This window comes from Rousettus aegyptiacus, unplaced genomic scaffold (genome assembly GCF_014176215.1).
Source record: "Rousettus aegyptiacus isolate mRouAeg1 unplaced genomic scaffold, mRouAeg1.p scaffold_m13_p_16, whole genome shotgun sequence".
NCBI classification, from domain to species: domain Eukaryota; kingdom Metazoa; phylum Chordata; class Mammalia; order Chiroptera; family Pteropodidae; genus Rousettus; species Rousettus aegyptiacus.
In genome coordinates this window covers 24995587-25019763 of record NW_023416291.1, presented here as the reverse complement: position 1 = coordinate 25019763, position 24177 = coordinate 24995587, and the positions used below count along the sequence as shown (strand labels likewise).

The 24177-nt window shown below is 33.5% G+C and overlaps 1 protein-coding gene and 1 pseudogene across 3 annotated transcripts in view; both read left to right on the top strand.

Annotated features, from left to right (window-relative positions):
• Positions 1–24177, top strand: part of GALNTL6 (polypeptide N-acetylgalactosaminyltransferase like 6) — an 881484-nt gene that overhangs the window by 323549 nt on the left and 533758 nt on the right. The gene's annotated exons all lie outside the window — the stretch shown is intronic.
• Positions 9177–9295, top strand: LOC118612797 (annotated as a pseudogene).

Below are 24177 nucleotides of genomic sequence, written 5' to 3'. Positions count from 1 at the left end.
TTCAATACTGAACTAGAATGACTAAAGTAACTTAATAGATATTGACCTAGATAACAAATTAATAGAATTTAGTAGTATCCATAAATTAATATATATATTGGTAGTAGAATCCACTCATAATATATAATTATTTTATCTTGTTTTAAGGAATAATAATTATTAAGGAATAACTTTTGAAATTAAAGCAAATGTCTTATTAACAAAGACATTATTGGATTTACAATCATTTTTAGTTCTTATGTTTTATAATAAAAGAAATATTTGCATATAACTTAATACAATATTTTATAAACCTCTGGCACATACCCTGTAAATATCTTTATAACCAGAACAAAGACATTAAATATATTATCTAAATTTGGAAAGTCAATGTCATACTTGTGACAAAGACTTAGTAGTACTTTTTACTATAAATTTTATATCATTCTTTCCTTTATGCCACATTTTCCCTCATTCCATTCTGTCCATATGCATAGTGCTTTAACATAAGTACAGTGATCTTTTTGTACATTGTCTCAATGTTTTTCATAAAAACCCTATAAAGTAAGGATGGTCAAATATTATTAATAATATTTTAAAACAAAGATACAGATTTAGAAAAGTAGTTCTACATGTGATTTGTGTGATTTTATTCATGTGAGCTTTATGAATGTACACATATATATAATATATATGTATATCAAGTGATTATATCCACATGCTCACACATATATATGCTCAAATTAATACCATAACTTCAGTGAATTCTGAGACAACCCTGTCTTTGTACATTCTTATTCTTATCTCTTTCTTGACTTTTCTTTGACTAATTGCCATTTGTAACACATGTAACCTGGATTGCGCTGTACTTTATCCACCTGTGTGTATAACGGACACCATATTAATAGTAATAACTCAGTTTCTCTGACCTGCTCTCCACTATATAGAGACCCCCTAGTCTCCTTTCTATAACTCATAATCATACTTCCGCGATGTTTGGAAGTCTGCAAGTTTACCAACTGATGGTCAACAGTTACTCCACGTCAGCATCTCACTGCCATCAGCACTGGGATCCTATCTCCAGTGCTCCCAAAGAAGCACATCATCATGTCCTTAAGGCATCCTCCTGCATTTTCACAGCCCTCTACCTGAAGATTCCCTACGGAAGTGGGTAGGGAGAACACCTTGCTTCCTTTACTGTCTTGTACTTTTTATCCATGTACTATTACAGCTAAATTGCAATTCACACTCTCAAAGAGGTCTTCATACAAAACAGCTCTTTAAAACAGTTCTGTAACAAGAACTCAGCTATAAGTTTCTAAAATTGAACCAGGAACTGATATCAGGTAGACAACAACTGGCTGTTCTACGCACTTCCCCCCCCCCCCCCCCGATCCACTGCTTACCTGAGAACATTGCAAATCTGTGAAAACCCTCAGGAAAATAAATTTAAACCAGCAGATGCCTCTAGGCTGGTTCATCAGATGAATTAAATCTCACCACTTGGAACAACCAGACCGGAGCTGGGACTCCTCACCCCACCCCACCCCACCCCAGTAAATACAAATATTTAAAAGAAAAATAGGAAGAATCATAAAGTTATATGATTCTTCCTATTTTTCTTTTAAATACACTTTTCTGTTAAAATAAGCAGGCATGCATAAACTAGTCAGCAGTCTAACCCATTGTAAATTGTATTTAACTTATTTTTAATCAAAACTAATATTATAAAAGTGTTAGTAAACCAATGTTGAGGAATGACTTTTCAAGTTCAAAAACAATGTTATGGAAAATGTTTTTTAACTGCTAAAAAAGAACAAAGCTACCTCTTTTTATGAAAGAGATGTTAATTTTTTTAACAATCAACAAAATGTATTTGACAATGAACAATACTTTTTAAATTTTCAAATTAAAATATACACTCCCATAAGGTTTTTGCACTGTTTAAAATAGTTCTAAATAGTTCTAAATAATTCTTTAAATACAGTATTTTCTAAATTTTAATATTAGTTAATAATTTAATATTTATTTTAAATACAATCATGTTTTTTTAATATGGAAAGTAATGGACACACAGACAGGTTACTTTGATCAGCTTAATGGAAAAAATTTTTAAACGATAAACATGAAAGTGCTGAAAAGCAGAAAATACTTTTATTAGCAACCTGCCTTAACTTTAGGATATGTGAAAGTCGAGCAGGTGACATTGTAGTGTTAGTAACCTCCCAGCATCTTGTAGATGCACGGCAAGGTCAGGCCCTGAGAAGTGCTCCTTCTTCCTGCCTAGCATGGGAGCTCTGTCTTGAATATTACTCCACTTCTAGTGCTTCTGTTCTAAAGCTAACTCTCTCATTTTATCTTCAGGCTAAAATTCCCTAAGAGTGAGGATATGACTGGTTAGAGCAGTCAGTAGGTGGTTTAGCTCATCACCGAGATGCTTTCTCAAATGTAGCAGGACAGTTTGGCGTAAGGCAATTTCATTTGGTTTGGACATTAAGCCATAGTTGAAAACCTGTGACTAGAGTGAAATAGGAATTTGTATAAAATACAGCAAGTCTTGCTTTATGAATCATTTTTGGTCGTTATTCAGAAATGATCAATAAACATAGATATTTGTAGCATACTGTGCAATACAGACAATTTTTATGTTCTTCTAATTCTAAATAACATGACATCTCCTGAAATAAAGAGACATTGAGGCTAGGATGATGTGATCAAGCCTTGTATTAAGATTCTCCAGAGAAACAGAGTTAACAGAATGTGTATTTATGTGTATGTGTTTGTTTGTGTATGTGTGTGGACAGAAATCTATTTTAAGGATTTGGTTCACATAATTTGGGGAAACTGGTGAGCTCAAAAGCAGATGGGGAAGGCTGCCAGGCAGAGATTCAGGAAAGAATTGCAGTTTGAGTCCAAAGGCAGTCCACTGGAAGAATTCCTTCTTATTGCCAGAGGTCACCTTTGTTCCATTAAGGCCTTCAACTGATTGGTCAAGTATCACTCACATTTGACAGGTATTCTTTACTCACCATTTTATTTACACATTACATTTGGAATGCTCTTTGGAAATAGTTAAACTTTTTGTACTTTGTCCCTTAATTCCATTCCAAGGGATTTATCATAAGGCAGCACGTTTTAAACTATGCTCCTTGCAACCATAGCCATTCTGCAGAATTGTCTGTGGGAATGCTAGGGAGGGCATGTATTAGCCATGATTTGGGGCTATAAGTAAGAAAAGAGAAATTAACGCTATCTTTTTTCTCTCTATTCCTCACATCTCTCCCCTTTGGCAACCATCAGTTTGTTTTCTGTATCTATAGGTTTGTTTCTGTTTTGTTTTTTCATTTGTCATTTTTTGTTCTTTTTAGATTCGACATATAAGTGAAATTACACAGTATCTGTCTTTCTCTGTCTGACTCATTTTACTTAGCACTGATACCCTCTAGGTCCATCCATGTTGTTGCAAATGGCAAATTTCTATTATTTTTATTGCTGAGTAATATTCCATTTGTGTGTGTGTGTGTGTCTGTGTATCTTGCATTGCCTTTATCCTTTTAAATATTGATGACCTAGGTTGTTTCCATACCTCAGCTATTATAAATAATGATGCAATAAACATAGGGGTGCATTTATCTTTTCGAATGAGTGTTTTTTGTTTCTTTGGACCAATACCTAGAAGCAGGATTGCTGAGTCATATGGCAGCTCCATTTTTAATTTTTCGAGGAGTCTCCATGTTGTTTTCCATAGTGGTTGCATCCATTTGCAAGCCCACCAACAGAGCGTGAGGGTTCCCTTTTCTCCACGATCTCACCAGTGCTTGTTATTTGTTGATTTTCTGGTGATAGTCATTCTGACAGATGTAAGATGTAGTATCTCATTGTGGGTTTTGTTTGCATTTGCCTGATGATTAGTGATGTTGAGCATTTTTTAATATGTCTCTTAGCCATCTGTATATCATCTTTGGAAAAACATCTATTTAGGCCCTCTGCCCATTTTTTAATTAGATTGTTGTTCTGATGTTAAACTGAGTTCCTTTATCCTTTGAATATTAACTCTTTATCAGATGCATCATTTGAGAATATTTTCTGCCTTTCAGTAGGTTGTCTTATCATTTCATTGATTGCTTTTTTTCATGTGCAGAACATTTTTAATTTGATTAGTCTCATTATTTTATTTTTGCTTTTGTTGCCTTTGCCCAGAAAGACATATCCAAAAAGATATTAAGTGGAATGTGAAAGAGTTTACTGTCTACATTTTCTTCTAGGAGCTTTATGGTTTCAGATTTTACATTTATGTCCTTAATCCATTTTTGAGTTTATCTTTGTATTTGGTAGAAGAAAGTAGTCCAATTTCATTTTTTACATATATCTCCCATTTTACCAACACCACTTATTTAAGAGGCTGTTTTTTCATCTTTGTATATCCTTACCTCCTTTGTCATAGATTAAATGGAAGTCCACCATTTAGATATTAATCTCATTCAAAATAAAAATGTCATCCAAAAACATCCAGAATAACTTCAGAGCAAATATCCGAGGACTAGAACCCAGCCATGTTGACACATAAAATTAACCAGCACAAGGCTCTGCTCTGAATGGACACAGTGATTAATGCTATATGGGCCAGGAAAAGTCTACAGACTAGGCTGGCAGGTCCTGGACAAGTGAACTGTTCCTTCCGACACCCTGTACTGAGAGAGGACAAGCCCTTACAATTGACAATTCTAGAAATAGAGACTCTTTCTTGACTCTTCTTAGATACCTTGACAAAGGACAGGTGATTTAATGACCTTTCACCAGTTCAAGTATGGCTACCAATAGAGAACAGGTGAACCTGGATTTCAAGAGACAGAAAAACTAAGAGTGAAAAGGAGCATAATAGTCCCCTAAGGGGGCCAACAGCCAGAGAAAGGAACAAAAGATGGACACTTCAACAGAAGAATTGAAATCTAGTTAAATAGAATTCTAGGTGAGGAAAGAAGATAGCCTGAAAAAGAAAAAAAACAATTGAACAACTATAGCAAAAGAGCATTCACAGGGGATCAATTAAACCATAGGAAGACTTTCTGGAACTAAAAATGTGACTTTCAAGTTAAAACATATAATGCAGTGTACAAGGAATGGATGATGATTTTAAGACACAGAGTAGTGGACAAGAAGATTAAATATAAAAGTATATCAAAACAACAAAAATTAGAAAACAGAAATTATAAGAAGAAAGATTAAAGCTATGAATAGATGCATGAATTTAAACAAATGAAAAAGAGACAATAATTAAACATGTATTAAAAGAAAAGGTCATGGATGTCAAGAAATATTTAAGTTCAAAGATTGAAGGCACAGCAGAAAGCACTGATAAGAAAAAAAGACACACCTAAACAGATGTTAGTAAAATTTCAGAACTCAGGGTAAGGATCATCTTTTCCAAAGGCTCCTGCAAAAATAAGAAGTTACATATAAAGGAAAGGTAATTAAGCTGGCATTAATATCTTCATCTACAACTCTGGAAATTAGAAGAGTATATTATCTACCTGTCTGTATTATTAAATGCCTACATAATATATATATATAATATATAATATAGTCTATATTATTAGATAAATTCAACACTCAATATATGTAGTTTGAGAGAATATGTTATCCACATACCCATTCTGAATAAAATCATCTAGAAACAATTCTAACCAAGAAAGAAATAAATAAGAATAAAATTTTCAAAATAGGGAAAAATAAAGAAAATCATTGTGGGCCCTATACAGAGAAAATAAAAATATCCAGGTAAAGAGAGCACTACATAAACTTTATTTTTTTCCAAATATGCAGTTTTAAAAATGGCATATTCAAGAAAAAAATAAAAATATTTAGTTTAAAATAGCATGCCAATTTACCGGGGATGGAGTAGTTTTCAGAGAGTAATAATGTTCTAAAGGTCCCTTAGGGAAAAAGATGAGTGTGGAGAAAGTACAAGGTTTCTAAAGGTCATAACTTATTAGAAACAGTGCCATGGTGACAGGAAGTATTTGGTGTCTTGTTTTCATGTAATAGTAGAGAAGTAGGCATATGAATAAGAGCGCCACAAATGGTTTAGTAATGAAAAATTAGAGAGGAAACCACTAGATTATATAACAAGGAAGATCATGTACTGATGAAAGATAAAATTATACTTAATATTATTTTGAAACTATATGAAGTTGATGCTATCCAAATATTTTTAATATACAGAGGCAGAAATTTACTAATATTCAGCTTGATGTTCATTTACGAAAATAGAATTTGACAAAAAGTTTGGAATGTTAAAGACATATTCCTAATAAAATAATAAGCATTATTTTATTTATATGATCAGAATAAAGATACTGTGTTTTACATTTTAAATTAGAAATGCAAAACAATGTGGACCTTACAGAGTGTGTTATAGAAGTTACAAAAAGTGAAGAAATCAATGTGATGTAGAATGATCGGACAAAGAAAGCATCAGAAAGAGAGATGGAAATTAAATTAAGCCATGAAAGTTGACTAGAAGGAAAAAAAAAAATCCTTGTTGGGTGGTGAGGAAAGAGACCTAACAAAAAAAGAGAAACACATTTTAAATTTTGGAATTGATTGTCATAAGAATGTCATGCCCCAAGTGAAAACAGATGAATGTCTTAGGCTCATAAAACGTGTGATTGGCATATAGAAATCTGGTTTAAACTGAGCTAGCCCATTTAGGCATTTAGGCAGTCTAAAAAGAAGTAATGACTGTAGTGCTTAAACCATGCTATTCTTTTAAACATAACTAAGATTGTACTGAATATCAAATGGTACAGTAGGTAGCATTTCCATGTAAGACATCATTGCCCATTCTGCAAGCTTTCGTGTGACTGGGAGGTCACATTGTGATCATAATAGATGTTCACATCAATTCACTTTTTCTTAGAATACAACAGATTAATACATCGACATATCTGTTTCAAATATGTCATTTTCATGAAGCATAGTTACTGATGAAATACATGTTACTGAACATATTATTTTCTGGCTTCCTTTGAATTTGCTCATTGTAGAAACTGGTAGAGAGGATTTTTATAGACATTAAAATGAAAATATGTATTATTTGTGAAGAAAACTGTAATTATTTGAATAAGTCTTTATTGATAAACCCAGAAGCAAAACATTGATGGGCACCTTAATATATGACTGAATCTATGCATTACCTACCTGAAGCTTTTAAATAACCTATCATTCAAAATAGTCAATGATTATAATTGCAAAACAATGGATAATCAAGAACCTTATTTACTACTACAAATGCTGTGAGACTTCTTTATGACAAGAAATCAACATTCTGCTTTAAAATAGCTTCTATTAATTCATAGAAGATCTTGGCTGTATTCCCACAGAAGGGAATGCCAACTCTTGACGAGGCACCTCTTTCATTTGTATTGAAAAAATATCCAGTCAAGAAATGCCAAACTTAGAACATTTTATCCTAAAGTAAAATGAGTCTAAATTCCTCAATATGCTAGAAATACAAAATATTATGTCTTATAAATTAAATATTAGTGACACTGTCTTTTAACTCACTTCTGCATTTGAAATTCTAATGATACAAATGTAGTTTTGCTTTGTCTGGTCCTCTGTTCACACTCTGTTATGGGACAGATAACTTTTTTCCTCTCAGCTTTTTAGAAGTTTACCCACACACAACCTAGAAATTTTTAATCACCCACTAAATATTCTCACCTCTCCCATGAAGTAAAAAAATAATGTTTCATGTGAACAATATTTTATACCCTCTTATGGAGAATAGAAGAATAATTAAAAATTCAGAATAGGAATAACCATGGTATAAAGCATTTAAACTATTTATTCTACTAGTTTATTTTTCAATAACCATATATTTCAGAGTACTCTTATTTTTAATTCCAACAAGAGAAGAGATAAATATTACCAACTTCATATAAATCTGGCTTGTCTGAAGTTAGTCAAACGGCTTAATTATCAAGTAAGATATTTACTTATATCTACTTCCAGTTTGGACTTTATCCTGTTTAGATAGGATTTTATATTAACTGTGCTTTTTTTTATATGCCCATATTCTTGATTGGTTTGAGAGTTAGCCATTTAATAAAATTTGTCAAAATATATTATGGTGAAAGTAATTTATAGAAATTTAAACATAATAGAAATTTGTTTAATTTGTTTTTATAAGACATCTCCAAACAGCTATAGGGTCTTATTTCTTAAAGAGGTAATTTTATATTTTCAACAATTGTTTAATGTCACAGAGGATGTGAAATGTGTTTTCCTCAGAGTTTATATTTGAGTCACAATTTTTCTGCAAATAGACAAAGTGTTAGACATTTTGTTAGACTCTGAAAAAAATGTTAGAGTATTGCTTAATTTCTTTCTCACTGACTGGACAGCCTTCCAATTCTTCAAGTCATTAGAGTTATCATAATTTGATGTGTAAATTCATGAAGGTGATTTCATTGGCACTTACTTTTTACATCACTATACTGAAGTAAATGGTGAAATCATTATGAAGCCTGTTCAGTTAGATGAAAGAGCTAAAGATAATAGTGGTTTGCTAGTAGAGTAAAGGTAGAAAGTAAATATTTTCAAATGTATGTTATTTTTAATAGTGGAAAGTTAATGCTATTGACCTCCAAGGAGACCATAATTTGGGCCTTTATTCCACAAAAGAAATTAGTTACTTCTCAATATCTCTAATAATTAATGCCTCTTTTCTTTTATCTTTCTCTTTCTACCTACAAACCTGGTATACATCATGATCTAATTTCTATTCTAAATAAATGCATGCATATATACATACATGTGTACATAAGTATATCTAGGTGATTGTGGGATATGAGTAATTTTTAGTTTATTCTTTGTGCTTTGATATTTTTTCAGGTATTCTGTGACAACTATGTTTTGCTTTTCTAATTAAAATTATAAATATATTGTTTAATTATTTTTTAAAAAGATAATGAAGAAAATGGGAAACTGGGTAAACGATTTTTAAAAAGTGAAGCGAATTAATAATATTCACTCATTTAACTAATATATCAGCTGTTATATGCTATTTATAACTACTATGTGTAGACACTTTTAGTGCACGGTCTTCCAGTTCTATGCATATGCATATAAGTGGAATATTATTACAAAAGCATTGAGATTATAAAGTATATGTTGATTTAAAAGTGCTTTTAGTCTATGGCCATGCCACCCTGAATAAACCCGATTCTTTCTGATCTCGGAAGCTAAGTAGGGTCGGGCCTGGTTAGTACTTGGATGGGAGACCACCTAAGAAGACCAGGTGCTGTAGGTGGAAAAAGAAAAGGGGGGGATCATAAGCTGACAAGGCCCTTGCAGTCTAAAAGTGCTTTGAGTTAACAATATATTGTGATAAATTTGCCCATTTTACTAAATGTTTCACAGATGCCAAAGTCTTCCATTCTAGTAAAAGGCACCATCTTCTCTCTGCCTTCTCAAGCCTAAACTTAAAAGTTACTCTTGATTTCACTCTTTCATTCACTATTTCTTCTGCAAATTCACTCCATCAGCAGTGACTGTCATCCCTACCTCTATTTATGAATCTGTTCATTTCCCTTTACCTCCACTAGTCCTAACTTCTTCCCAGGTCCAAACTTCCATCATCGTGCATCTGAATTCCTAAAGTAGCCTCCTAACTGGCTTCATATATTTCACTCTTTCCTTTACAATTCATTATTCCTGCAGTAACCAGAGAGTTATTTTTTAACCGTAAATTAAACGGTGTCATTTCTCCGCTCAAATCTTTTCAATTAGCATGTAATTGGTATATAACTGTATATAAATGTATATAAAATCCAAACTTAACCTGGCTCATAAAATTTGGCTATGTGTTTTTTTCTTATCACCTGTATTACCTTATCCTCTTTCTACCCCATGACACTAAATTCTAGCTAAACAGACCCGTTCTACTTCTTAAAATTCTCCATGTTCTTTCTCAATTTATGATCTTTTTCAGTAGGAGTTTTCACCCAGAATATTTCCCCTCAGTCTTCCCATCTGGCTATGTCTTGTCATTCAATTGCTAGCCAAAATGTCACTGTCACATTAATTCTCTAGAGGACATGTTGCCACTTGATACTTTTCTAGTAGACATTCATTCAGAGATAGATTAGATTGGTTGTTTCTTTATTCACACTAGAATGTAAATTCTGTGAAAGTTGTGCTTTATTGGTTCATTCACCTCTGTATTCCCAGGGGAAAAATAGCTGTTCTTTTGCTGCGGTTGAGGAAACATTCCCAAGCAGTCTGTTTTGCTATGCTGCCAAATTTTAATGTTTTGTTTTTCTTAACACAAATTAGCTCACTTGCAGTTGGTAAAGAGGGAAATGATGTCAGTATAATGCAGAAGTTGTCAGTTTATTCACATCCTCATCCCCAGGAGATTAATACTTTAATTGATCAGGGCGAGCTTTCTCAAAATAAAAGAAATTCCAGCCAATATCTGAAGTCCTTAATTAATTAATAAATAATATTCTGAAGAAATATCCCTCCTTTATTTTAAGAAGTGGTTTGTTCAGTGGCATAGAGATTTGTTATGCTTTGCATTCCGTTTACCATCTGAGAGAATGTAGACGAACCGGCAGCAAATACATCACTGTTTCCCATTCTCCAACCTTAAAAATGATGAATGAAAAATGTTTATGCTCTTATTCAGATTCTTAGTTTCTGCGAAATTAGTCTTTATTATAGTGACTGTCTTTAAGACTATACACCTTGAAGGAGGAAGCGTGAGTTCCAGAATTAAAGTCTTCTAAGAATTGACTGTTTCTAGGTGCACACAGAGTGGTGATTTTACTGTGACAGTGTTTTTATTAGGATTGTTATTCTTTTGTTGGGGCCCTGGTTACAAAATTCCATGGGTTTTGAGTAGTCTTTTGCACCCCTGTTTCCCTCTATTATTTTATTGAGTAGTTTTGCAGACAACAAAGATATTGGTAATGTATGTTTGCCTTTAGAGCAGAAATCGTTTATATTTAATAGTGTTCATTTGTACGATGTTTGGAGTTTAGTATAGGTCATAAAAAATGATAAAACAGAAAATATCTTTCATTCAGCCTGAAATATATAGCCTAGCAGAAAACCTTCTCTTCTAGACATTATGATGTACTAATTTATATACAATGAAGTGTGAATTAGAACATATCTGAGATCATTTATATGTGCACTATTGATTGTCTAATAAGATCATGCCTCATGTGAAATACATTCATATAGTTTTTACATTATCCATTCATATATTCATTTACTTTGCAAATATTTGCTGATCACTTTCCTAAATCGAGGCCCTGTGCAACAGCCTCAGTATTCAATTGTGAATAAGGCAGTTTCTACCTTCAAGAAGCTTGAAGTTGAAACCTTAAAATTATTCTAGCTCTGAATTAATGTACACTTTTTGTTTCAAGAATATCTTGGACAAAAAGTAACTTTAAAATTTCTTATTGACTTAATATGTAGCTTTTTAAGGGCATCTTTATTCAAAAGACATGTTTGACACTATGCCTAGAATTATCCATGATGCCAAAAGCAAATTTGTCTTTTCTTTGTTTTGTTGCTGTTAGAAGTTCTTTGATAGGATATTTGTCACATTCTCTGTTTGGATTGCAAAATTCTACCCAGATGTATCTAGGTATAGATACAGATTTATCTCTTCTTCTGAGCTAGTGTTCCTGAATTGAAGATTATATTTTTCATAATTCTAGAAAATTCACTTGTTACCACTTTGAACATCTCCCATTCTCTTCTGGAATTTCAATTTACATATATTTTGTCTTATAAGTAGATTCATAAGCTGTTCAAAAACTGCTTTTCAACTTATCTACTTAAATTTCAATTTCAATGAGAATTTCTATTTCTAGAAGTTCTATTTTTTCCCAAATATTCATTATTCATGTTTATATAGTGTTTCTTCTTGCTCACATTTAAATTCCTTAGTTAAATGACTCATAATTTTGTTTTTTTATTTGACAGCCTCTATTGAAAATTCTATTAACTGAATTTCTTAGGAGTCTAATCTTTGTGTGTGTATGTGTGTTGTGTGTTGTGTGTTGTGTGTGTGTGTGTGTGTGTGTGTGTGTGTATCTGTGCTTGAGCCCACATATGCACTGCCTCTGCTCATGGCGAAATACTTCTCCCTTGGTTTGTAATTTTGGGCTGTGAGCTCTTGTTTGGTGGGGGCTTTATCTGTGAGACCCCTATGAAAGATGAGCTGAAAATAATAATATATATCTCCAAACCAATTTTACTTTTGCTTCTGCAGGGTGGCCATGGGGAAGCAATGGCGCCAGATCTTTTACGTTAATCTCTTGCTTTGTATTTCTCAGTCCACGTTAGAAATATAAATGTGGATCCAGCTAAGAGAGAAACAGAAAATGCCTGGGAATGTGAAAAATCAGGGGAGACATTTTTACACCACCATTCCTAAGACTAAGACCAAAAAAGATTCTTGTCATTCTCTTGGAATCTGGAAAGACTTTTTCTTCCTCTTCACCCTTCCTCAAAGGTCTTGACTCTATGGGTCTCAGCTTCATGCAGGAGTCTCATTTCTACTCCCACTTCTTGAGCCCAAAGTCTCATCTACTGTTTAAAACTCAACTACATATTACCCCTCAACCACCACTCTGACAACTGCAGAAGTTTGCTAGTCTTCTTTCAGTTTCCTCCATTTTGGCCCTTAGAATTTCTATAACATTAAATCTAAGCTGCACGTTAAAAAAAAAAAAAAAATGCTGGGTATACCTGAAAATGCTTGATAGTTTCCCTGGTTCCATCACCAAATTTATACAGTGCAACCAGAAAAGGGAAATGGGAGCTACAACTCTGATCATCAGACAACATCCAGATGCAATACCAAAACAGACTAATACCAAAAAGCTGACATTGTTATTAATGATAATTCCTGCCTATTGTTTTTTGAAAACAGGGAACTGCCACTTTTAGCAGCCCAATAAACAAACAAACAAACAAACAAACAAGCAAACAGTTCCCATAGTATATTGCTGGTCTCAAGAGGTGCTTCAGTTGCTTCCATAACTTTAAAATTTAAGAAGAAATGGAGACATATAGGCTGTATTTCAAGGAACAACAGGAACTCTATAATTATAAATAAACATGACAGCATATGAGAGATGTTACAAAAATAAGATTACACAATACAGAATTTGACAAAAAAATTAATGCTCCATTTTTTGTTTCTTATTGGCCTAATAATCAGTCGAAGGAGAAGGAAGTCTATTTTGACACTCCAAAGTGAGCTGCTGGTTTTTAATTTGAGAGCAGAAAGGAGAAAATGGAAGAATAGTATCAAAATAGGTTTATCAGACTACTACATAAATTAAAATATTTATTAAAGAATATTTCCACGTAGAAAATACTGAGTACTGTTTTCACATAGTTTAAGAATTCATCTTCACATTGTCTTGTCCCACCTCACTGATCTAAGACCAAAACAGAAAGTTCTAATGTCATTAAACAAAACTTTTATGGCATGTTGCCTAGAATTCATAACCTGTAGAAATTCGTCTAAAGAAAGATACTTCATTTTTTCCCAAACCTTGAGAGACAAACACATAGACTTCATAACCACTGTAGTAGCATACAAAAGCAGATTGAAATTTTAGAATACCAAATCAGTTAATCAAAACTTAGTATATTCAGATTTCTTCTCCAGACCAGAGACTATTCAGGTATATTAGAGACTATGTTGTGACTTAGTGCTCGGGATTGTCTTGGGGGTTTGTGAACTTCTAAAGTAAGATAAAACATTTTTTTTTATATATGTATATTGTTCTCTACCTTAAAATTTCTCTTTCTGCTAATGGCCACACTTTAGAATCATTTGGGAGAGCTTGAAAAATAACAATGAAAATGGGGTTTAGCTTTCGCCCTAGAGCAGATAAAGCAGAATCGCTGAGTGAAGACCAAGTATTGATATGATTTTAAACGTTCTCCAGATAATTTCACTCTAGTTGGATTAAGACCCGCAGATACTTGTTACGGTTGCGAGCAGAACCGCGTGGGTTCTGAAGCCCGAGCAGGTGAGAGAAGGGGTGGAATAGAGCGTGATTTCTCAGCCTGAGAAGGCTGCCTTGGGGATACAGGTAGCTGGAGGAAGACCTACTACAGTTCTCAGGTTGCTTGTTTGAATGCTCTTTACAAAGCATTTGGGAGATTTGCCTGAGGAAATTAATGCTTCAAGTTATAAATACGTGGCTCTAAATTCCCTCAGGTTTACGACTTAGAACTCACTGAAGGTGTGGTTTATATAGTAAGTTGATTCTGCTTGTATTTCAGCAACTTGAAAATTGACTAAAGAGTGGAGACTATTTATAAGTAGATGAAATCATTCTTATTATATTATGCCTAAGTAAAATAGCTATAAACGTAGCTGTGAAACATTCATTAAAATATGCTAATATACATTAAATACTAGTTTGCCTATTATGAATTAATGCCTGTTTTCTAAAACAGATATAAATATTATCACAATAAATATAAAAATGATTTTAAGATTACTTAGCTACTTCAATTTTATAGCAATTTTAAATTCTTTACTATTTTCTATTTATGAATTATTTTAATAATCTATGCCCAAATGTAGTAAAGACAGTGTAAGATCTCAGCCTATCCACAATCCTCCTCCAGCTGAGTCAAAAATTTCCAATTTGCTTCTCTTAAAATGGGAATAATAATTCACACATTATGAATATTTCAAGTTAACCTATATAATAGCTTATGGCACATAGTAGTTGTTCAATAAATAGTAGATATTACCTTTTTTTTTTTTACTTTATAGGAATTAAGATCTCTCATTCTCCCACACCTTAAGAATCTGATAAACATTTTGAACTAAAACATTTATTTATTTACTTACTTACTTTTATTGGTTAATAAAATAAAATAGGTTTCAAGTGTACAATCCAATGACATGTCATATGTATATTCCACAATATTAAATCCAACATTTAATGGATTTAAAATTTATTTTTCTTAATATGGACATAGAAATTTAAAGTAAAACTGTTTATAAATAGAGACTGGGCAACCAATATACTAAACTTTAGTGAGATCTTTAAGATGACCAAACAACAATGGCTATGAAAGGATGGATGTATGAGGTTTTATGTAACTTTCTATTTTCACCACATCGATTGCTTAAATTAATCTTCAGGGCATTTACATGAACTACTTTATTATCAGTGAGAAACATGAATGATGCAAGAGCCTGAATTCATGTTTCCTGAGGATTAAAAATAAAACTTGACAAAATAAACACAAATATCCTGCAACAGTGGAAGTTTATGTGAAATTCTGCCTGCAGATTCCCATTTAATGGGTTGAAGTCATTGTTACCTGTGCTTAGGAACTGTCCTGATAATGCATCTGTTGCTATGGAAGCAAGTTCAATCCTAGTTATACTTGGTAGCCCCATAAATAGTTTCACATGACTTTTTCCCTGAACATTAGGGGAAAAAATAACAACCAAAAAAAAAATAAAGAGCATAGAAACAGTGGGATAATCTGAAGTCCACAAGTAAGCATCACTTGTTTTCAAATAATTTAGACTTGCAGAGAATATGGAATGTCAAAAATTGAGAACTGCTTTTTTTAAAAAAATCTCATAATAATATTACCAACAACTAATTCAGCCAAGTCTTATTTGCATCATTCTCCACCCTGACAAATGTTAATGTTTGCTCTGTATGGCTGCACCTGCCTAGAGCTAAGTCAATATGGTGTTTGGTCTGTTTCCTTGGTAAGCTGTCATATTTTCTGAATGCAGAAAAATAGAATTCTACCCTTAAATGTTGTGGATCTGTTAAACCCTACTTGCATGTGCTGCTTTTATCAGTCCTCATTAATTTTAGCTTTTAAATATAGAAGAGCAAATTTAAAATATTTTAAGGTTCTCTAATTGTAAATCGGTAGAAGTACATAATTAGAATATAAAAATGGTAATAAATATTTAACATTGAAACAGAACTCGATACCACTTTCTTCCTTTCTCAGTATTATAGATGTAACATTTAACTATTTCTGTTGAAATTTATCTCCCCATTTAAAAAAAAAAAACAATGAATACTGCTATATTTTGATTCATTGATTTATATTATCATCCATTAACTTATTATTGCAGATTGTATTTTTATCTCTCTTATGTCCTCTCTTTTCATCTTCTATTTTCTATTTTTATTACAATTTTTTATTGTTATAATGATTTGATTTTTTAAGTAGAGACAAATGGTTTAATAAGGTAGTATTTCCCTTTTTGTGAAAATTTGTGTTTGACCTAGACTTAATAAGGGCCTCTTTGGTTTTCATTTGTTTAGTTTTCTATGCTTCTCTGGGTAAATCTTCACATACCATTTTTAATAACTATAAATTGCCCATCAAAATAACTTCAACCTATCCATCTTGTCTGATGATCTGTGTTCCATTTCTTTTCCTCTTGTCATCCATTTCTAATATGATCTAACTATCTTTAAACCTGCTATATTATCTGGGGTCTCCCCTTTATTATCATTCTTAGGATTCCCTTTACCTCTGTTAGACCAAGGGTCCCCTGGATTCTGTCTTATACTTTTGTTTACTCCCTTTTTGGTTAGGGAACTTTTCTAGTAACTTCTTGAGAATGAGAGGTAAATTTTTGAAGTTTTATCTAAAAATATTTTTATGCTTACCTTTGATTGCTTGAGAGTGGAATTCTGTGTTAAAAATAGTCTGGCCCTGAATAGCCAATCGGTCTTGGAAAAGAAGAATAAATTGGAAGTCTCACACTTGATAACCTCAAAACTTATTACAAATCTGTAGTAATCAAATCAGTATGGTACTGGCATAAAGACAGACAATGGAATATACATGATCAAATTATTTATAACAAGGTGCCAAGACTATTCAATGGAGAAAGGAAAGTCTTTTCAACAAATGGTTTTGGGGAAGCTATATCTACATGCAAAACAATGATGTTGTACCCTTACCTTATACTATATACAAATATTAACTCAGAATGTAGCAGGACTGAAATGTAAGACTTAAACCAATTAAAATATTAAAATAACACATAGGGGAAAGCTTCACGATGTTGTATTTGAAAATAATTTCTTGGCTATGACACCAAAAGCATAGGCAACAAAAGTAAAAATAAATAAATAGGATTATATAAAATTAAAAGCTTCTGTGCATCAAATAATTAAAAATAGAATTACCACATGATCCAGCAATTTCACCTCTGAGTATATATCCAAAAAAATTCAAAGCAGAGTCTCAAAGAGATATTTGTACACTCATGATTTTAACAGCGTTCCTCACACAAGGTGAAATGACACAGATGTCCATAGACATTTTTCCATAGATAAATGGATAAAGAAAGTGTGATATGTACCTACATTGAAATATTATTCAGCATAAAAAGAAACGAAATCCTGTTGCATAGTACAGAATGGATGACCCTTGAGAACATTTTGCTAAATGAAATAGGCTAGTCACAAAAAGTCAAATACTGTGCAATTCTACTTATATAAGTTATCTAGAGCAATCAAATTCATAGAAACAAAAAGTAGAATGTTGGTTGCCAAGGGCCTGGGGGTAGATGAATATGGGAAGTTATTAATGAGAATAGGGTTTGTTTTGCAAGATGAAAAAAGTTCTGGAGTTTGGTTGCACAACATTGTGGCTGTAATTAACACCACTGAACTGCACATTTAAAAAATGGTTAAGATGGTAAATTTTGTGTTATGTGTATTTTTCCACAGTTGATTTTTTAAATGCAAAATATATTCTAAAGACAATACTCAGTTTAATAAGTTAGAATGTGCATAAACCTTTTCCTGAAACACACAGCATTTTCCATTTAAATGTTAGCTGTACTGTCATTATTAGTATAATCGTTTACCTCCAGTATTACTTTTAAGAAGTCCAAAGTTATTCTGATAGTCCATGTTTTGTACATGTGCCTTATGCCTTCTGTTGGTACTTAGCCCCATCCCTGAACTTCTTAGCTCTTCTCTGTATGGAGACTGGACGCCTAAAATTTGTGTTTCCCAAACACACTTGTCCACAGATCTGGTTTAGATTCCATCAAAGAAAAGGACTTCTGCCAGACCAAGAAGGCAGAAGAGAGCCAGAAGCATTATCTACTCCACATTTGCAGGAAGGCACAGGAGCTTCAGCAGAGGGCAGCTGTGAGTTTTTAGGACATCACCTGGGTATGCTCCTGCCATTCATGGACTTTGGCGCTGTAGAAAGCAGAGATCTTCAATGGTGTTTTTATGAGTTCTTCCACTTTAATTTTTTCCAGAGGCTTTATAAGCAATTGGCACTCTATATTGTTTTTTCTTGCCAGAAACTCTTAAAGCGATTTCTCTTCTCCTGTAGAATTCTGAACAAGTACAAGGATATGATTACCATACCCACCCACCCCCCCCCAAAGAAAAAAATATCTAAAAAAAAAAAATCTTTAAAACAATAAAATAAAAGGAGAGACAAGAGAGCATTGGCTTAGTAGTTATGGGGTGGATTTGAGGAATCTGGTACTGGAAATGGGACAGTGGATGACAGCTGTTATGGAGAGGTAAATGTTTGATAATATTTGGTTAACTTGGAAGGAAGACATCTCATAAGAATCTGAGTGTTTGTGTGTTGGCTCCAGCTGGTTGTATGGTGGACATGAACTGAGCTCACGGGGCATTGCTTGATTTTCAAATAGAAATGTAAAAGAAAAGAGAGTCCAAAAATGAGGGCACATTTGCAAGGTGGGTCTAATGTTATTTCCCAGTCTCTAAAGACATAGGACTTTTTTGACTTCTCCATTTCTTTTCTTCTTCAAATGTGCATGTGCATTGACTCTTATTTCTTTTTATTATAGAGTACATATTGTGTGAGAGAGACAAATCATTTTTTAGTTATTAGTTCTTTGATCCTAGAGAGTCATATCCAGACTTGTGAACCACCCAGAGTTCTGAGCTTCAAATGATTATTTTATTTGATATCATGTATGAACTTTTAAAAGCAATTATTTAACAAGTGAATTTAAAATGTATTTGCATCACAGATTGAAATATTTTATAATCAATATGTCTGTTAATAAAACAGTTAATATGAGGATTGTTTTTATCTCCAAATGCTAGGGAAAACATTAAGTGCTAACCATTCTTTACATATGGTATTATCTATCCCTCGAATAGATAAGAATTTGAAATTTGCCCTTAAAGTATGTCATCTTATCATTTAAATTCATTGTAGGCATTTTTATTCCCCTGTAACGTACTAACTTTAAGTAAAAAAACTTCTGAAATAATTTTTTTTTCTTTAGAGTTATTCTTTAAACACATACCTTGGCTGACATTTTAGTAATATAATATCGAAGTTTTTTCTTTTCATTATATCATATTTACAGAATAAATTAAAACAACCTTATTCTAGTCACATTTTATGATTTTAAATTAAAAGCAAATATCCAAAGTATTTTTAGAGTAGTTCTTGAATTTCAAAGTATTTAGTCTTTGAAATGGATTCTAAATGCTTAAGTAAAATAAATAGATGAAGTCTCCTACATTCTTATTTGATTTTGTCATACACAAAATTAAATAAATGAGCAATAACTTTTGTTTCCTACAGCATGCTTTTTAGCACCAATGAAGAGTATTATATAGCCTTTCTTTATTAAATAGTATTATATAGTTGTTCAGTATTATATAGCTGTTCAACAGATCATGTGTATATGTGTATTTCTTATAATATGTGAATAATATGATTGTTTTAGCAATCTATAACAAAGAGGATTAGAATATGGTGATGGAACTGGAAAAAACCAGATGGATTCAAATATATTAGAGGCAAATAAAATTAATGATAAGTTATTTGGGGGCCAGGAGTTGTGGGGAAAAAAAAAAAAACAGGAAGAGTAAAGGTATGTTCTAATTTGTGAGGTTGAGCCATTGGGAGAATAATCTGATTTGTCCACTTATCAAGATGGGAAGAAATTTAATGTACTATATGGCTCATAACTTTTGTCTTTCTACTTACTTTGATGAACTGACTTTTTGTCTGCCTTTGGTTTATATTTCTTACCCCTATTACGTATAGTTGGAATCTGGTTCAGTGAGAGGGCATGTCAAGGAGAAAGCAGTTTCTTTAAATCGATAATCCAATAGCTGAAAGAGTTTTGATTTTAAAGAAAGCTAGAGAAGAAGCAGTAAAAGAGAGAGAGGGCTTGGTGGAGGGGGTGGGGAGAAAAAAGAAAGAGAGAGAGAGAGAGAGAAGGAAGGAAGGAAGGAAGGAAGGAAGGAAGGAAGGAAGGAAGGAAGGCAGGCAGGCAGACAGGAGAGAGAGGGAGAGAGCCTGAGGAAGGTAGGGAGGAAGGAAAGGAGAAGGAAAGAAAGAAAGAAACGTAGGTCAACTCAAATATGGTCAAGAGTCAAAGCAAGATAAGTATTCAAATAAACCTATCATATGAAGAGGTCCGGGATGACTGTCCATAACATTGGTGAAAGCAGACTCAGTAAATATAGAAAATGCAAGCCGGACAGCGGAGCGTTAAGGTGTGGTTGTTAAGGGACAAAATGGAAGGAGAGGGATCAAATGCTAGTTTTGCTAACCTAAAAATAAAAGGCCAAAGTGAGAGGCAAACAAACATTTATTTGAAGTTTAAAAGAAAGCTATTCTGGAAGCAGTGATTCACCTGGAAGCCCAAATTGTGTTCCCTTTAGGAGGTCAAGGCAAGGGGTGTTTATGAGAAAGGGAAGGGGAATAATTACATGAGTAGATGGAAGGAATTTCTGTGAATAACAATAAGCTCAGGAAGATCTTTCCATAGGTACAGATAAGTTAACATAGTGATGCTTATTCTAAAAATGTCTTTAATTTTCAGTCAGGTAGTCATAGGATCTGCTTCCCTGTTAGCTTTACAAACAGTTGTATGGAATACAGTGCTGCTTTAGGCCTAGTCCAAAGGTTATTTTCCCCAGTTTTAACATTCCAAAGGTTTGAGGAGTTCAGGCCTGCAAGACAGTTCCTCTGTGATGGCAGCTTCAATCCCATTTTGAAGCGGCTCTGTTTATAATACTTTTACAGTTTGGAAAGGCAGAGAGAATAAAGTAAGAACAGGAGGGAGATAATGGATAAGAAGAAGGGAAGAGTGTCAGTGCACTGAGGGTTTTAATGCGGTTCAAGGACAGACATAAGGGAAATAAGCATATGAGTAAACTTGAAGGATAGGAGATTTTATTCTAGTGGTGATCGGTGGCGGATTAGTTTTGGATAAGAGCAATGCCAACATGTGACCATGAGCTGATGACTGAGATAGAATACGAAGGTCATGTAGAAAGAACAGGACATTGATGAGCTATCCATGTGGAAAATGAAATCACAAAGGATAATGGCAGGACTATAGTGGACTGGGAAACTCTATGTTGTGTGCTAAAATATCTATTATTGGGATTTAAAATTGAGATAAAAAAGATGACAGCAACAAGGGCAAGAATATTTTACAGCCAAAGTTTGTGGGCAGTAGCAGATTGTATAAGGTGTGCAAAAATTCATTTTCTGTCCAGAGATTTCTAGAGATTGAAAAGAAGATCAGCGTCTGCCTCCGATTGCTGTCAATAAAGCTGCATATTCAGAGGATAAAGAGATTTTAATGGCGCAGTGAAGAGGATGAAGCTGTAGGGAATTCTGTTAATGATGATGTGAGAGATCCAATGAGAATAATCTGAAATGAAAGGGCAGGTGGTTTTCAGAGTCAGGGGAGTAGAAGCACAGAGTGAAATGAGGGTAAGAGGGATCTATCATTTTCCTGAAGACCTGAGGGTTTGGTGGATCAGCCTTAGCAGCATTTCTAAACACTCAGACCTCACCAGATCCAACTGCAAGTTGGAAGGAGGCCAGGCATCTGGGTATTTCTGAGCCCGCAGAGTTGGGGGTGACCTCAAACCACTGCTGCTTTTTTTATTCACTGAATTTATCCAGGAGACGCTGCCTGCTTGACAGAGCCTTGATGCCATCGGGCTGGTCACCTTGGGAGTCAGAGCACCATACGCAGAGCAGTCTTTCTTTAGTCGCTACCATTATGTTGAGATAAAGCTTATCTGGCTTTCTTGCTCAGTCTCTTTTCTTCAGAATGGATATTTTTAAATGGTGATAATGTGATGCTGTTTAAAAAATGCTTCATTTTCCTCTCTGTTATTTTGAATTAGAAGAACTTACATTTTCTGACTACAAAATGGTAGAGGAATAATTGCCATCTGGCTCTTTGGATGAAAACCTGACAAAATCTAGAAGTCTGCCCCAGCTCTCCCTGGCCACTGGCCCATAAAACCAGGGCTGCTGACCACAGCTAACAGGCCTCATGTTGAGTGCATGCCCACAGTAGATGGGCTTCAAAACTTCTAACTTGAACCATCAATTAAAACCACTTTTACTAAGTAAATACCTGACCGATTGCCTGAGGAGATCTACAAAATAGACAGTTATCGGTACCAATAGCTATGGATATAAATACACATTATAATTCATAACAAAATTGTTACAAAAAATAGCTGCTACAAGGATGCCTTATTAACCTAAGAAATAACTACTACAGTAATAAAGGAAAAAGTACTTTCAAAACCTTAAACGCCTAGTTATTCTGCTAATTGTGTTTAGATTAAGTCTCTTCCCTAGAAGAGTTAGAATGATAACTGATCCTAATGAAACCTAAAAGGGCCTGAGTGTGAGCCAGGAGATGGAGTAAGGCACACACGTCATGCGGAACTTCCTTGTAGTGGGAATGAGTTTTGAGCTTGAGAAGTATATGGAAGCTTCTAAAACCTTGGGGAATGAAGAACTGTAAAAACCCAAAGGATCGGCATTCCCAAGCACTGCAGGCAGGGAAACCTCACTGGTCCAGTCTTATACGAGCAAGTGGGTTTGCTCTCAGGGCACTGAAATGGCCTCAGGATAATTCGGGAACTAGTGTTTCTCCTTTTTTCTGACCTCACAACTCACAGCTGAGTCAGAAATAGAAGAAACACTAGACCCTGCATTATTCTGCTCTTTCCTGATGTACATGTGATAATGAAGCTTGAGAGAACTACTTCTTTTAAAGAAAAAAAGATGACTATTTTCTGGTTAAAGTAAATAAAGAAATAATAAATTACCCAGATAAAAGATAAAATATTTTAAAATTTTTAGAAGAGGGAAGAATTATTTAATTAGAAATCTTATTACCCGAAAACTTTACCTTCTTCTATTTCCCTAGCTCTGTAATATCCATGAGGGCTGGAACCATGTATTTTTTTATGTCTGTTTTCCATGCCCTAATACAGTTTCCAGCACATGAAAGGCATGTAATAAATATTTATTAAATGAAAGAATTGATCTATGAACACTTTACCTCAGAACATTCTTTGAGACTCATGTTTTTTGATAATAAATTATAACTCAAGGATTGGCTAAATTAGACATAGAATTCACATAAAAAATATTGGTCAAATATTAATTGGTCAGGTTATAAAACTCCAAGGATTATATCACCTACAATTAAAATGCCCACTTCAATTCTATTTGCATTTCATTTTCTGTATTCTGTTCACTACCTCTGGGGGAATAATTTTCCATATGCACTATTTACAAACTTTCCAAAGGCAGAGGCTTTAGTTATCCTGTAACAGTCCCATAATTACCCTTCATGAATGTTTAAATTACTATATCTGTGTAAAAATATTGCCATGTATAGGGTGCTTTGGAAAAAAATGCTTCTATGCGTGCATGGTTTTATTGTTTTTGATGATTTTTCTTTCAACCACTAATTAAAATTGGAAAATCAAAATTAGGTTGACAATAGAATAAGATGTGTTATGAAGAAAAGTGAAGATTCTTGTCTTCTAAGTTTTTTGTTTCCTTTGATAGACTCATTCTCTCATTATGCACTGATATTGTGGTGAACTTTTCCTCCTCGTTCTTTAATTGCTTCAAACTACACTGTAAGCAACCTTCTCTAATGAGTTTCTCTTTTGAGGATCATTTCCTCCTCACATTTGAAAATATCATAGTGTTTTAATTATTATTTTGTTATTTCATAATATCTAGTAATTATCACTATTTGCCATCCTGACATTTTTAAAAAGATATTTTTCTCATAGCACATTGCTTTCTTTGTGACAATAATTGTTTTGGAAAGAACTT